Raw genomic sequence first — 14,893 nt, forward strand, 5'->3', positions numbered from 1 at the left:
GACAGCCAATTAAGTATTAACCCATTTGTATTCTATAAGTAGATATGTTTCCCTAACCAATCCCTCCTGTCAGTAGGTTTTACAGTTTGTCACGTAGGATGACGTCATAGATGACTTATATTGGGGGATAAAACCTCTGTGTAATCAACTCTGTGTGTGAGTGCGCAAGCATCAGTCGGATGTCTGCCAGTTTGCCCTACTTTATTAAATTGAGAATAAAGTAGTACTTTGACATATTCTTTGAGTCTGTCCAATTATTTGGTCTGAGATCTTTACTGGTAATCCCATCAAGCAAAAGAGATGCTTCTAGGTGCTAGAGCACACTGAGGCTGAGCACGACTGTAGAATTGACTCCTTTATGGCTGCTGAGTATAGCTCTGTCGTATGGGCACCTTCTGGAGTACTGCTGAGCACTGCTCTGTAAAATGGATTCCTTTTGGAAGGCTTCTGAGCACAGCTCTGTAACATGGACTCCTTCTGGAAGGTTGCTGAGCATATCTGTGTAGGATGGACTCCTTCTGGATTCCCACTGACCACAGCTTTGCAGCCAGCCTCAAGGTTGAAAATCTTCTGAGCACGGCTCTGTAGAATGGAATCCTTCTGGAGTACCGCTGACCACAGCTTTGCAGCTAGGCTCAAGGTTAGAAGGCAGCTGAGCACCGCTCTGTAGAATGGACTCCTTCTGGAAGGTTGCTGAGCACCGCTCTGTAGGATGGACTACTTCTAGAAGGTTGCTGAGCACTGCTCTGTTGGATGAACTCCTTCTGGAAGGTTGCTGAGCACAGCTCTGTAGAATGAACTCCTTCTGGAGACTCTGTCTGGAGTCCCACTGACCACAGCTTTGCAGCTATGCTCAAGGTTGGAAGGCCGCTGAGCACGTCTCTGTAGAATGGACTCCTTCTGGAAGGTTGCCGAGCACCGCTCTGTAGGATGTACTACTTCTGGAAGGTTGCTGAGCACCGCTCTGTAGGATGGACTCCTTCTGGAAGGTTGCTGAGCGCACAGCTCTGTAGAATGGACTCCTCCTGGAGACTCCGTCTGGAGTCCCACTGACCACAGCTTTGCAGCTATGCTCAAGGTTGGAAGGCTGCTGAGCATGTCTCTGTAGAATGGACTCCTTCTGGAAGGTTGCTGAGCACCGCTCTGTAGGTTGGAGTACTTCTGGAAGGTTACTGAGCACCTCTCTGTAGAATGGACTCCTTCTGGAGTCCCACTGACCACAGCTTTGCAGCCAGCCTCAATGTTGAAAATCTTCTGAGCATGGCTCGGTAGAATGGAATCCTTCTGGAGTACCACTGACCAAAGCTTTGCAGATAGGCTCAAGGTTGGAAAGCTGCTGAGCAACGCTCTCTTAGCATGGACTCCTTCTGGAAGGTTGCTGAGCACCACTCTGTAGGATGGAATCCTTCTGGAAGGTTGCTGCTGGAGTCCCACTGACCACAGCTTTGCAGCTAGGCTTAAGGTTGAAAGGATGCTGAGCACGGCTCTGTAGGATGGACTCCCTCTAGAAGGTTGCTGAGCACCGCTCTGTAGGATGAACTCCTTCTGGAAGGTTGCTGAGCACAGCTTTGTAGAATGGACTCCTTCTGGAGACTGCGTCTGGAGTCCCACTGACCACAGCTTTGCAGCTAGGCTCAAGGTTGGAAGGCTGCTGAGCACTTCTCTGTAGAATGGACTCCTTCTGGAAGGTTGCTGAGCACCGCTCTGTAGGATGGACTACTTCTGGAAGGTTGCTGAGCACTGCTCTGTAGGATGAACTCTTTCTGGAGTCCCACTGACCACAGCTTTGCAGCCAGCCCCAAGGTTGAAAATCTCCTGAGCACGGCTCGGTAGAATGGAATCCTTCTGGAGTACCCCTGACCACAGATTTGCAGCTAGGCTCAAGGTTGGAAGGCTGCTGAGCACCGCTCTGTAGGATGGACTCCTTCTGGAAGGTTGCTGAGCACCACTCTGTAGTATGGAATCCTTCTGGGAGGTTGCTGCTGGAGTCCCACTGACCACATTTTTGCAGCTAGGCTTAAGGTTGAAAGGATCCTGAGCACGGCTCTGTAGGATGGACTCCCTCTAGAAGGTTGCTGAGCACCGCTCTGTAGGATGAACTCCTTCTGGAAGATTGCTGATCACTTCTCTGTAGAATGGACTCCTTCTGGAAGGTTGCTGAGCACCGCTCTGTAGGATGGACTACGTCTGGAAGGTTGCTGAGCACCGCTCTGTAGGATGAACTCCTTCTAGAGTCCCACTGACCACAGCTTTGCAGCCAGCCTCAAGGTTGAAAATCTTCTGAGCACGGCTCGGTAGACTGGAATCCTCCTGGAGTACCCCTGACCACAGATTTGCTGCTAGGCTCAAGGGTGGAAGGCTGCTGAGCACCACTCTGTAGGATGGACTCCTTCTGGAAGGTTGGTGAGCACCACTCTGTAGGATGTACTACTTCTGGAAGGTTGCTGGGCACCGCTCTGTAGGATGGACTCGTTCTGGAGTCGCAATAACCACAGATTTACAGCTAGCTCAAGGTTGGAAGGCTGCTGAGCACATCTCTGTAGAATGGACTCCTTCTGGAAGGTTGCTGAGCACCACTCTATAGAATAGAATCCTTCTGGAGTCCCACTGACCACAGCTTTGCAGCTAGGTTCAAGTATGAAAGGATGCTGAGCACAGCTCTGTAGAATGGACTCCTTCTGGAAGATTGCTGAGCACCGCTCTGCAGGATGGACTCCTTCTGGAAGGTTGCTGAGCACCACTCTGTAGGATGGAATCCTTCCGGAAGGTTGCTGCTGCAGTCCCACTGACCACAGTTTTGCAGCTAGGCTTAAGGTTGAATGGATGCTGAGCACGGCTCTGTAGGATGGACTCCCTCTAGAAGGTTGCTGAGCACCGCTCTATAGGATGAACTCCTTCTGGAAGGTTGCTGAGCACAGCTCTGTAGAATGGACTCCTTCTGGAGACTCCGTCCGGAGTCCCACTGACCACAGCTTTGCAGCTAGGCTCAAGGTTGGAAGGCCGCTGAGCACGTCTCTGTAGAATGGACTCCTTCTGGAAGGTTGTTGAGCACCGCTCTGTAGGATGGACTACTTCTGGAAGGTTGCTGGGCACCGCTCTGTAGGATGGACTCCTTCTGGAGTCCTACTGACCACAGCTTTGCAGCCAGCCTCAAGGTTGAAAATCTTCTGAGCATGGCTCGGTAGAATGGAATCCTTCTGGAGTACCACTGACGACAGCTTTGCAGCTAGGCTCAAGGTTGGAAGGCTGCTGAGCACCACTCTGTAGGATGGACTCCTTCTGGAAGGTTGCTGAGCACCGCTCTGTAGAATGGACTCCTTCTGGAGTTGCAATAACCACAGCTTTGCAGCCAGCCTCAAGGTTGAAAATCTTCTGAGCACAGCTCGGTAGAACGGAATCCTTCTGGAGTACCCCTGACCACAGCTTTGCAGCTAGGTTCAAGGTTGGAAGGCTGCTTAGCACCGCTCTGTAGGATGGACTCGTTCTGGAAGGTTGCTGAGCACCGCTCTGTAGAATGGACTCCTTCTGGAGTTGCAATAACCACAGATTTGCAGCTAGGCTCAATGTTGCAAGGCTGCTGAGCACATCTCTGTATAATGGACTCCTTCTGGAAGGTTGCTGAGCACCGCTCTGTAGGATGTACTCCTTCTGGAATGTTGCTGAGCACCACTCTATAGAATGGACTCCTTCTGAAGACTCTGGAGTCCCACTGACCACAGCTTTGCAGCTAGGCTCAAGGTTGGAAGGCTGCTGAGCACGTCTCTGTAGAATGGACTCCTTCTGGAAGGTTGCTGAGCACTGCTCTGTAGGTTGGAGTACTTCTGGAAGGTTGCTGAGCACCGCTCTGTAGAATGGACTCCTTCTGGAGTCCCACTGACCACAGCTTTGCAGCCAGCCTCAATGTTGAAAATCTTCTGAGCATGGCTCGGTAGAATGGAATCCTTCTGGAGTACCACTGACCAAAGCTTTGCAGATAGGCTCAAGGTTGGAAAGCTGCTGAGCAACGCTCTCTTGGCATGGACTCCTTCTGGAAGGTTGCTGAGCACCACTCTGTAGGATGGAATCCTTCTGGAAGGTTGCTGCTGGAGTCCCACTGACCACAGCTTTGCAGCTAGGCTTAAGGTTGAAAGGATGCTGAGCACGGCTCTGTAGGATGGACTCCCTCTAGCAGGTTGCTGAGCACCGCTCTGTAGGATGAACTCCTTCTGGAAGGTTGCTGAGCACAGCTTTGTAGAATGGACTCCTTCTGGAGACTGCGTCTGGAGTCCCACTGACCACAGCTTTGCAGCTAGGCTCAAGGTTGGAAGGCTGCTGAGCACTTCTCTGTAGAATGGACTCCTTCTGGAAGGTTGCTGAGCACCGCTCTGTAGGATGGACTACTTCTGGAAGGTTGCTGAGCACTGCTCTGTAGGATGAACTCTTTCTGGAGTCCCACTGACCACAGCTTTGCAGCCAGCCCCAAGGTTGAAAATCCCCTGAGCACGGCTCGGTAGAATGGAATCCTTCTGGAGTACCCCTGACCACAGATTTGCAGCTAGTCTCAAGGTTGGAAGGCTGCTGAGCACCGCTCTGTAGGATGGACTCCTTCTGGAAGGTTGCTGAGCACCACTCTGTAGTATGGAATCCTTCTGGGAGGTTGCTACTGGAGTCCCACTGACCACAGTTTTGCAGCTAGGCTTAAGGTTGAAAGGATCCTGAGCACGGCTCTGTAGGATGGACTCCCTCTAGAAGGTTGCTGAGCACCGCTCTGTAGGATGAACTCCTTCTGGAAGATTGCTGAGCACAGCTCTGTAGAATGGACTCCTTCTGGAGACTCTGTCTGGAGTCCCACTGACCAGAGCTTTGCAGCTAGGATCAAGGTTGGAAGGCTGCTGATCACTTCTCTGTAGAATGGACTCCTTCTGGAAGGTTGCTGAGCACCGCTCTGTAGGATGGACTACGTCTGGAAGGTTGCTGAGCACCCCTCTGTAGGATGAACTCATTCTAGAGTCCCACTGACCACAGCTTTGCAGCCAGCCTCAAGGTTGAAAATCTTCTGAGCACGGCTCGGTAGACTGGAATCCTCCTGGAGTACCCCTGACCACACCACAGATTTGCTGCTAGGCTCAAGGGTGGAAGGCTGCTGAGCACCACTCTGTAGGATGGACTCCTTCTGGAAGGTTGATGAGCACCACTCTGTAGGATGGACTACTTCTGGAAGGTTGCTGGGCACCGCTCTGTAGGATGGACTCCTTCTGGAGTCGCAATAACCACAGATTTACAGCTAGCTCAAGGTTGGAAGGCTGCTGAGCACATCTCTGTAGAATGGACTCCTTCTGGAAGGTTGCTGAGCACCGCTCTATAGAATAGAATCCTTCTGGAGTCCCACTGACCACAGCTTTGCAGCTAGGTTCAAGTATGAAAGGATGCTGAGCACAGCTCTGTAGAATGGACTCCTTCTGGAAGATTGCTGAGCACCGCTCTGCAGGATGGACTCCTTCTGGAAGGTTGCTGAGCACCACTCTGTAGGATGGAATCCTTCTGGAAGGTTGCTGCTGGAGTCCCACTGACCACAGTTTTGCAGCTAGGCTTAAGGTTGAAAGGATGCTGAGCACGGCTCTGTAGGATGGACTCCCTCTAGAAGGTTGCTGAGCACCGCTCTATAGGATGAACTCCTTCTGGAAGGTTGCTGAGCACAGCTCTGTAGAAAGGACTCCTTCTGGAGACTCCGTCCGGAGTCCCACTGACCACAGCTTTGCAGCTAGGCTGAAGGTTGGAAGGCCGCTGAGCACGTCTCTGTAGAATGGACTCCTTCTGGAAGGTTGTTGAGCACCGCTCTGTAGGATGGACTACTTCTGGAAGGTTGCTGGGCACCGCTCTGTAGGATGGACTCCTTCTGGAGTCCTACTGACCACAGCTTTGCAGCCAGCCTCAAGGTTGAAAATCTTCTGAGCATGGCTCGGTAGAATGGAATCCTTCTGGAGTACCACTGACGACAGCTTTGCAGCTAGGCTCAAGGTTGGAAGGCTGCTGAGCACCACTCTGTAGGATGGACTCCTTCTGGAAGGTTGCTGAGCACCGCTCTGTAGAATGGACTCCTTCTGGAGTTGCAATAACCACAGATTTGCAGCTATGCTCAATGTTGCAAGGCTGCTGAGCACATCTCTGTATAATGGACTCCTTCTGGAAGGATGCTGAGCACCGCTCTGTAGGATGGACTCCTTCTGGAAGGTTGCTGAGTACCGCTCTGTAGGATGGACTCCTTCTGGAGTACCACTGACGAAAGCTTTGCAGCTAGGCTCAAGGTTGGAAGGCTGCTGAGCACCGCTCTGTAGGATGGACTCCTTCTGGAAGGTTGCTGAGCACCACTCTGTAGGATGGACTCCTTCTGGAAGGTTGCTGCTGGAGTCCCACTCACCACAGCTTTGCAGCTATGCTTAAGGTTGAAAGGGTGCTGAGCACATCTCTTTTAGGATGTACTCCCTCTAAAAGGTTGCTGAGCACCGCTCTGTAGGATGAACTCCTTCTGGAAGGTTGCTGAGCACAGCTCTGTAGGATGGACTCCTTCTGGAGTCCCACTAACCACAGCTTTGCAGCCAGCCTCAAGGTTGAAAATCTTCTGAGCACAGCTCGGTAGAACGGAATCCCTCTGGAGTACCCCTGACCACAGCTTTGCAGCTAGGCTCAAGTTTGGAAGGCTGCTTAGCACCGCTCTATAGGATGGACTCGTTCTGGAAGGCTGCTGAGCACCGCTCTGTAGAATGGACTCCTTCTGGAGTCGCAATAACCACAGATTTGCAGCTAGGCTCAATGTTGCAAGGCTGCTGAGCACATCTCTGTATAATGGACTCCTTCTGGAAGGATGCTGAGCACCGCTCTGTAGGATGGATTCCTTCTGGAAGGTTGCTGGTTACCGCTCTGTAGGATGGACTCCTTCTGGAGTCCCACTGACCACAGCTTTGCAGCTAGGCTCAATGTTGAAAGGATGCTGAGCACAGCTCTGTAAAATGGACTCCTTCTGGAAGGTTGCTGAGCACCGCTCTGTAGGATGTACTCCTTCTGGAATGTTGCTGAGCACCACTCTATAGAATGGACTCCTTCTGGAGACTCCGTTTGGAGTCCCACTGACCACAGCTTTGCAGCTAGGCTCAAGGTTGGAAGGCTGCTAAGCACGTCTCTGTAGAATGGACTCCTTCTGGAAGGTTGCTGAGCACCGCTCTGTAGGTTGGACTACTTCTGGAAGGTTGCTGAGCACCGCTCTGTAGGATGGACTCCTTCTGGAGTCCCACTGACCACAGCTTTGCAGCCAACCTCAATGTTGAAAATCTTCTGAGCATGGCTCGGTAGAATGGAATCCTTCTGGAGTACCACTGACCAAAGCTTTGCAGATAGGCTCAAGGTTGGAAGGCTGCTGAGCAATGCTCTGTAGGATGGACTCCTTCTGGAAGGTTGCTGAGCACCACTCTGTAGGATGGAATCCTTCTGGAGTCCCACTGACCACAGCTTTGCAGCTAGGCTGAAGTATAAAAGGATGCTGAGCACAGCTCTGTAGAATGGACTCCTTCTGGAAGATTGCTGAGCACTGCTCTGCAGGATGGACTCCTTCTGGAAGGTTGCTGAGCACCACTCTATAGGATGGAATCCTTCTGGAAGGTTGCTGCTGGAGTCCCACTGACCACAGTTTTGCAGCTAGGCTTAAGGTTGAAAGGATGCTGAGCACGGCTCGGTAGGATGGACTCCCTCTAGAAGGTTGCTGAGCACCGCTCTATAGGATGAACTCCTTCTGGAAGGTTGCTGAGCACAGCTCTGTAGAATGGACTCCTTCTTTAGACTCCGTCCAGAGTTCCACTGACCACAGCTTTGCAGCCAACCTCAATGTTGAAAATCTTCTGAGCATGGCTTGGTAGAATGGAATCCTTCTGGAGTACCACTGACCACAGCTTTGCAGCCAGCCTCAATGTTGAAAATCTTCTGAGCATGGCTCGGTAGAATGGAATCCTTCTGGAGTACCACTGACCAAAGCTTTGCAGATAGGCTCAAGGTTGGAAAGCTGCTGAGCAACGCTCTCTTAGCATGGACTCCTTCTGGAAGGTTGCTGAGCACCACTCTGTAGGATGGAATCCTTCTGGAAGGTTGCTGCTGGAGTCCCACTGACCACAGCTTTGCAGCTAGGCTTAAGGTTGAAAGGATGCTGAGCACGGCTCTGTAGGATGGACTCCCTCTAGCAGGTTGCTGAGCACCGCTCTGTAGGATGAACTCCTTCTGGAAGGTTGCTGAGCACAGCTTTGTAGAATGGACTCCTTCTGGAGACTGCGTCTGGACTCCCACTGACCACAGTTTTGCAGCTAGGCTTAAGGTTGAAAGGATGCTGAGCACGGCTCGGTAGGATGGACTCCCTCTAGAAGGTTGCTGAGCACCGCTCTATAGGATGAACTCCTTCTGGAAGGTTGCTGAGCACAGCTCTGTAGAATGGACTCCTTCTGGAGACTCCGTCCGGAGTCCCACTGACCACAGCTTTGCAGCCAACCTCAATGTTGAAAATCTTCTGAGCATGGCTTGGTAGAATGGAATCCTTCTGGAGTACCACTGACCACAGCTTTGCAGCCAGCCTCAATGTTGAAAATCTTCTGAGCATGGCTCGGTAGAATGGAATCCTTCTGGAGTACCACTGACCAAAGCTTTGCAGATAGGCTCAAGGTTGGAAAGCTGCTGAGCAACGCTCTCTTAGCATGGACTCCTTCTGGAAGGTTGCTGAGCACCACTCTGTAGGATGGAATCCTTCTGGAAGGTTGCTGCTGGAGTCCCACTGACCACAGCTTTGCAGCTAGGCTTAAGGTTGAAAGGATGCTGAGCACGGCTCTGTAGGATGGACTCCCTCTAGCAGGTTGCTGAGCACCGCTCTGTAGGATGAACTCCTTCTGGAAGGTTGCTGAGCACAGCTTTGTAGAATGGACTCCTTCTGGAGACTGCGTCTGGAGTCCCACTGACCACAGCTTTGCAGCTAGGCTCAAGGTTGGAAGGCTGCTGAGCACTTCTCTGTAGAATGGACTCCTTCTGGAAGGTTGCTGAGCACCGCTCTGTAGGATGGACTACTTCTGGAAGGTTGCTGAGCACTGCTCTGTAGGATGAACTCTTTCTGGAGTCCCACTGACCACAGCTTTGCAGCCAGCCCCAAGGTTGAAAATCTCCTGAGCACGGCGCGGTAGAATGGAATCCTTCTGGAGTACCCCTGACCACAGATTTGCAGCTAGGCTCAAGGTTGGAAGGCTGCTGAGCACCGCTCTGTAGGATGGACTCCTTCTGGAAGGTTGCTGAGCACCACTCTGTAGTATGGAATCCTTCTGGGAGGTTGCTGCTGGAGTCCCACTGACCACAGTTTTGCAGCTAGGCTTAAGGTTGAAAGGATCCTGAGCACGGCTCTGTAGGATGGACTCCCTCTAGAAGGTTGCTGAGCACCGCTCTGTAGGATGAACTCCTTCTGGAAGATTGCTGAGCACAGCTCTGTAGAATGGACTCCTTCTGGAGACTCTGTCTGGAGTCCCACTGACCAGAGCTTTGCAGCTAGGATCAAGGTTGGAAGGCTGCTGATCACTTCTCTGTAGAATGGACTCCTTCTGGAAGGTTGCTGAGCACCGCTCTGTAGGATGGACTACGTCTGGAAGGTTGCTGAGCACCCTTCTGTAGGATGAACTCATTCTAGAGTCCCACTGACCACAGCTTTGCAGCCAGCCTCAAGGTTGAAAATCTTCTGAGCACGGCTCGGTAGACTGGAATCCTCCTGGAGTACCCCTGACCATAGATTTGCTGCTAGGCTCAAGGGTGGAAGGCTGCTGTGCACCACTCTGTAGGATGGACTCCTTCTGGAAGGTTGGTGAGCACCACTCTGTAGGATGGACTACTTCTGGAAGGTTGCTGGGCACCGCTCTGTAGGATGGACTCCTTCTGGAGTCGCAATAACCACAGATTTACAGCTAGCTCAAGGTTGGAAGGCTGCTGAGCACATCTCTGTAGAATGGACTCCTTCTGGAAGGTTGCTGAGCACCGCTCTATAGAATAGAATCCTTCTGGAGTCCCACTGACCACAGCTTTGCAGCTAGGTTCAAGTATGAAAGGATGCTGAGCACAGCTCTGTAGAATGGACTCCTTCTGGAAGATTGCTGAGCACCGCTCTGCAGGATGGACTCCTTCTGGAAGGTTGCTGAGCACCACTCTGTAGGATGGAATCCTTCTGGAAGGTTGCTGCTGGAGTCCCACTGACCACAGTTTTGCAGCTAGGCTTAAGGTTGAAAGGATGCTGAGCACGGCTCTGTAGGATGGACTCCCTCTAGAAGGTTGCTGAGCACCGCTCTATAGGATGAACTCCTTCTGGAAGGTTGCTGAGCACAGCTCTGTAGAATGGACTCCTTCTGGAGACTCCGTCCGGAGTCCCACTGACCACAGCTTTGCAGCTAGGCTCACGGTTGGAAGGCCGCTGAGCACGACTCTGTAGAATGGACTCCTTCTGGAAGGTTGTTGAGCACCGCTCTGTAGGATGGACTACTTCTGGAAGGTTGCTGGGCACCGCTCTGTAGGATGGACTCCTTCTGGAGTCCTACTGACCACAGCTTTGCAGCCAGCCTCAAGGTTGAAAATCTTCTGAGCATGGCTCGGTAGAATGGAATCCTTCTGGAGTACCACTGACGACAGCTTTGCAGCTAGGCTCAAGGTTGGAAGGCTGCTGAGCACCACTCTGTAGGATGGACTCCTTCTGGAAGGTTGCTGAGCACCGCTCTGTAGAATGGACTCCTTCTGGAGTTGCAATAACCACAGATTTGCAGCTATGCTCAATGTTGCAAGGCTGCTGAGCACATCTCTGTATAATGGACTCCTTCTGGAAGGATGCTGAGCACCGCTCTGTAGGATGGACTCCTTCAGGAAGGTTGCTGAGTACCGCTCTATAGGATGGAATCCTTCTGGAGTCCCACTGACCACAGCTTTGCAGCTAGGCTCAATGTTGAAAGGATGCTGAGCACAGCTCTGTAGGATGGACTCCTTCTGGAGTCCCACTAACCACAGCTTTGCAGCCAGCCTCAAGGTTGAAAATCTTCTGAGCACAGCTTGGTAGAACGTAATCCTTATGGAGTACCCCTGACCATAGCTTTGCAGCTAGGCTCAAGTTTGGAAGGCTGCTTAGCACCGCTCTGTAGGATGGACTCGTTCTGGAAGGTTGCTGAGCGCCGCTCTGTAGAATGGACTCCTTCTGAAGTCGCAATAACCACAGATTTGCAGCTAGGCTCAATGTTGCAAGGCTGCTGAGCACATCTCTGTATAATGGACTCCTTCTGGAAGGATGCTGAGCACCGCTCTGTAGGATGGACTCCTTCTGGAAGGTTGCTGAGTACCGCTCTGTAGGATGGACTTCTTCTGGAGTACCACTGACGACAGCTTTGCAGCTAGGCTCAAGGTTGGAAGGCTGCTGAGCACCGCTCTGTAGGATGGACTCCTTCTGGAAGGTTGCTGAGCACCACTCTGTAGGATGGACTCCTTCTGGAAGGTTGCTGCTGGAGTCCCACTGACCACAGCTTTGCAGCTATGCTTAAGGTTGAAAGGATGCTGAGCACATCTCTTTTAGGATGTACTCCCTCTAGAAGGTTGCTGAGCACCGCTCTGTAGGATGAACTCCTTCTGGAAGGTTGCTGAGCACAGCTCTGTAGGATGGACTCCTTCTGGAGTCCCACTAACCACAGCTTTGCAGCCAGCCTCAAGGTTGAAAATCTTCTGAGCACAGCTCGGTAGAACGGAATCCCTCTGGAGTACCCCTGACCACAGCTTTGCAGCTAGGCTCAAGTTTGGAAGGCTGCTTAGCACCACTCTGTAGGATGGACTCGTTCTGGAAGGCTGCTGAGCACCGCTCTGTAGAATGGACTCCTTCTGGAGTCGCAATAACCACAGATTTGCAGCTAGGCTCAATGTTGCAAGGCTGCTGAGCACATCTCTGTATAATGGACTCCTTCTGGAAGGATGCTGAGCACCGCTCTGTAGGATGGACTCCTTCTGGAAGGTTGCTGGTTACCGCTCTGTAGGATGGACTCCTTCTGGAGTCCCACTGACCACAGCTTTGCAGCTAGGCTCAATGTTGAAAGGATGCTGAGCACAGCTCTGTAAAATGGACTCCTTCTGGAAGGTTGCTGAGCACCGCTCTGTAGGATGTACTCCTTCTGGAATGTTGCTGAGCACCGCTCTGTAGGATGGACTCCTTCTGGAGTCCCACTGACCACAGCTTTGCAGCCAACCTCAATGTTGAAAATCTTCTGAGCATGGCTCGGTAGAATGGAATCCTTCTGGAGTACCACTGACCAAAGCTTTGCAGATAGGCTCAAGGTTGGAAGGCTGCTGAGCAACGCTCTGTAGGATGGACTCCTTCTGGAAGGTTGCTGAGCACCACTCTGTAGGATGGAATCCTTCTGGAGTCCCACTGACCACAGCTTTGCAGCTAGGCTGAAGTATAAAAGGATGCTGAGCACAGCTCTGTAGAATGGACTCCTTCTGGAAGATTGCTGAGCACTGCTCTGCAGGATGGACTCCTTCTGGAAGGTTGCTGAGCACCACTCTATAGGATGGAATCCTTCTGGAAGGTTGCTGCTGGAGTCCCACTGACCACAGTTTTGCAGCTAGGCTTAAGGTTGAAAGGATGCTGAGCATGGCTCGGTAGGATGGACTCCCTCTAGAAGGTTGCTGAGCACCGCTCTATAGGATGAACTCCTTCTGGAAGGTTGCTGAGCACAGCTCTGTAGAATGGACTCCTTCTGGAGACTCCGTCTGGAGTCCCACTGACCACAGCTTTGCAGCCAACCTCAATGTTGAAAATCTTCTGAGCATGGCTCGGTAGAATGGAATCCTTCTGGAGTACCACTGACCAAAGCTTTGCAGATAGGCTCAAGGTTGGAAGGCTGCTGAGCAACGCTCTGTAGGATGGACTCCTTCTGGAAGGTTGCTGAGAACCACTCTGTAGGATGGAATCCTTCTGGAGTCCCACTGACCACAGCTTTGCAGCTAGGCTGAAGTATAAAAGGATGCTGAGCACAGCTCTGTAGAATGGACTCCTTCTGGAAGATTGCTGAGCACTGCTCTGCAGGATGGACTCCTTCTGGAAGGTTGCTGAGCACCACTCTATAGGATGGAATCCTTCTGGAAGGTTGCTGCTGGAGTCCCACTGACCACAGTTTTGCAGCTAGGCTTAAGGTTGAAAGGATGCTGAGCACGGCTCGGTAGGATGGACTCCCTCTAGAAGGTTGCTGAGCACCGCTCTATAGGATGAACTCCTTCTGGAAGGTTGCTGAGCACAGCTCTGTAGAATGGACTCCTTCTGGAGACTCCGTCCGGAGTCCCACTGACCACAGCTTTGCAGCTAGGCTCAAGGTTGGAAGGCTGCTGAGCACTTCTCTGTAGAATGGACTCCTTCTGGAAGGTTGCTGAGCACCACTCTGTAGGATGGACTACTTCTGGAAGGTTGCTGAGCACCGCTCTGTAGGATGAACTCCTTCTGGAGTCCCACTAACCACAGCTTTGCAGCCAGCCTCAAGGTTGAAAATCTTCTGAGCACAGCTTGGTAGAACGGAATCCTTATGGAGTACCCCTGACCATAGCTTTGCAGCTAGGCTCAAGTTTGGAAGGCTGCTTAGCACCGCTCTGTAGGATGGACTCGTTCTGGAAGGTTGCTGAGCGCCGCTCTGTAGAATGGACTCCTTCTGAAGTCGCAATAACCACAGATTTGCAGCTAGGCTCAATGTTGCAAGGCTGCTGAGCACATCTCTGTATAATGGACTCCTTCTGGAAGGATGCTGAGCACCGCTCTGTAGGATGGACTCCTTCTGGAAGGTTGCTGAGTACCGCTCTGTAGGATGGACTTCTTCTGGAGTACCACTGACGACAGCTTTGCAGCTAGGCTCAAGGTTGGAAGGCTGCTGAGCACCGCTCTGTAGGATGGACTCCTTCTGGAAGGTTGCTGAGCACCACTCTGTAGGATGGACTCCTTCTGGAAGGTTGCTGCTGGAGTCCCACTGACCACAGCTTTGCAGCTATGCTTAAGGTTGAAAGGATGCTGAGCACATCTCTTTTAGGATGTACTCCCTCTAGAAGGTTGCTGAGCACCGCTCTGTAGGATGAACTCCTTCTGGAAGGTTGCTGAGCACAGCTCTGTAGGATGGACTCCTTCTGGAGTCCCACTAACCACAGCTTTGCAGCCAGCCTCAAGGTTGAAAATCTTCTGAGCACAGCTCGGTAGAACGGAATCCCTCTGGAGTACCCCTGACCACAGCTTTGCAGCTAGGCTCAAGTTTGGAAGGCTGCTTAGCACCACTCTGTAGGATGGACTCGTTCTGGAAGGCTGCTGAGCACCGCTCTGTAGAATGGACTCCTTCTGGAGTCGCAATAACCACAGATTTGCAGCTAGGCTCAATGTTGCAAGGCTGCTGAGCACATCTCTGTATAATGGACTCCTTCTGGAAGGATGCTGAGCACCGCTCTGTAGGATGGACTCCTTCTGGAAGGTTGCTGGTTACCGCTCTGTAGGATGGACTCCTTCTGGAGTCCCACTGACCACAGCTTTGCAGCTAGGCTCAATGTTGAAAGGATGCTGAGCACAGCTCTGTAAAATGGACTCCTTCTGGAAGGTTGCTGAGCACCGCTCTGTAGGATGTACTCCTTCTGGAATGTTGCTGAGCACCACTCTATAGAATGGACTCCTTCTGGAGACTCCGTTTGGAGTCCCACTGACCACAGCTTTGCAGCTAGGCTCAAGGTTGGAAGGCTGCTAAGCACGTCTCTGTAGAATGGACTCCTTCTGGAAGGTTGCTGAGCACCGCTCTGTAGGTTGGACTACTTCTGGAAGGTTGCTGAGCACCGCTCTGTAGGATGGACTCCTTCTGGAGTCCCA

This window comes from Ambystoma mexicanum, chromosome 11 (assembly GCF_040938575.1).
Source record: "Ambystoma mexicanum isolate Mex_15411 chromosome 11, UKY_AmexF1_1, whole genome shotgun sequence".
Taxonomy (NCBI): domain Eukaryota; kingdom Metazoa; phylum Chordata; class Amphibia; order Caudata; family Ambystomatidae; genus Ambystoma; species Ambystoma mexicanum.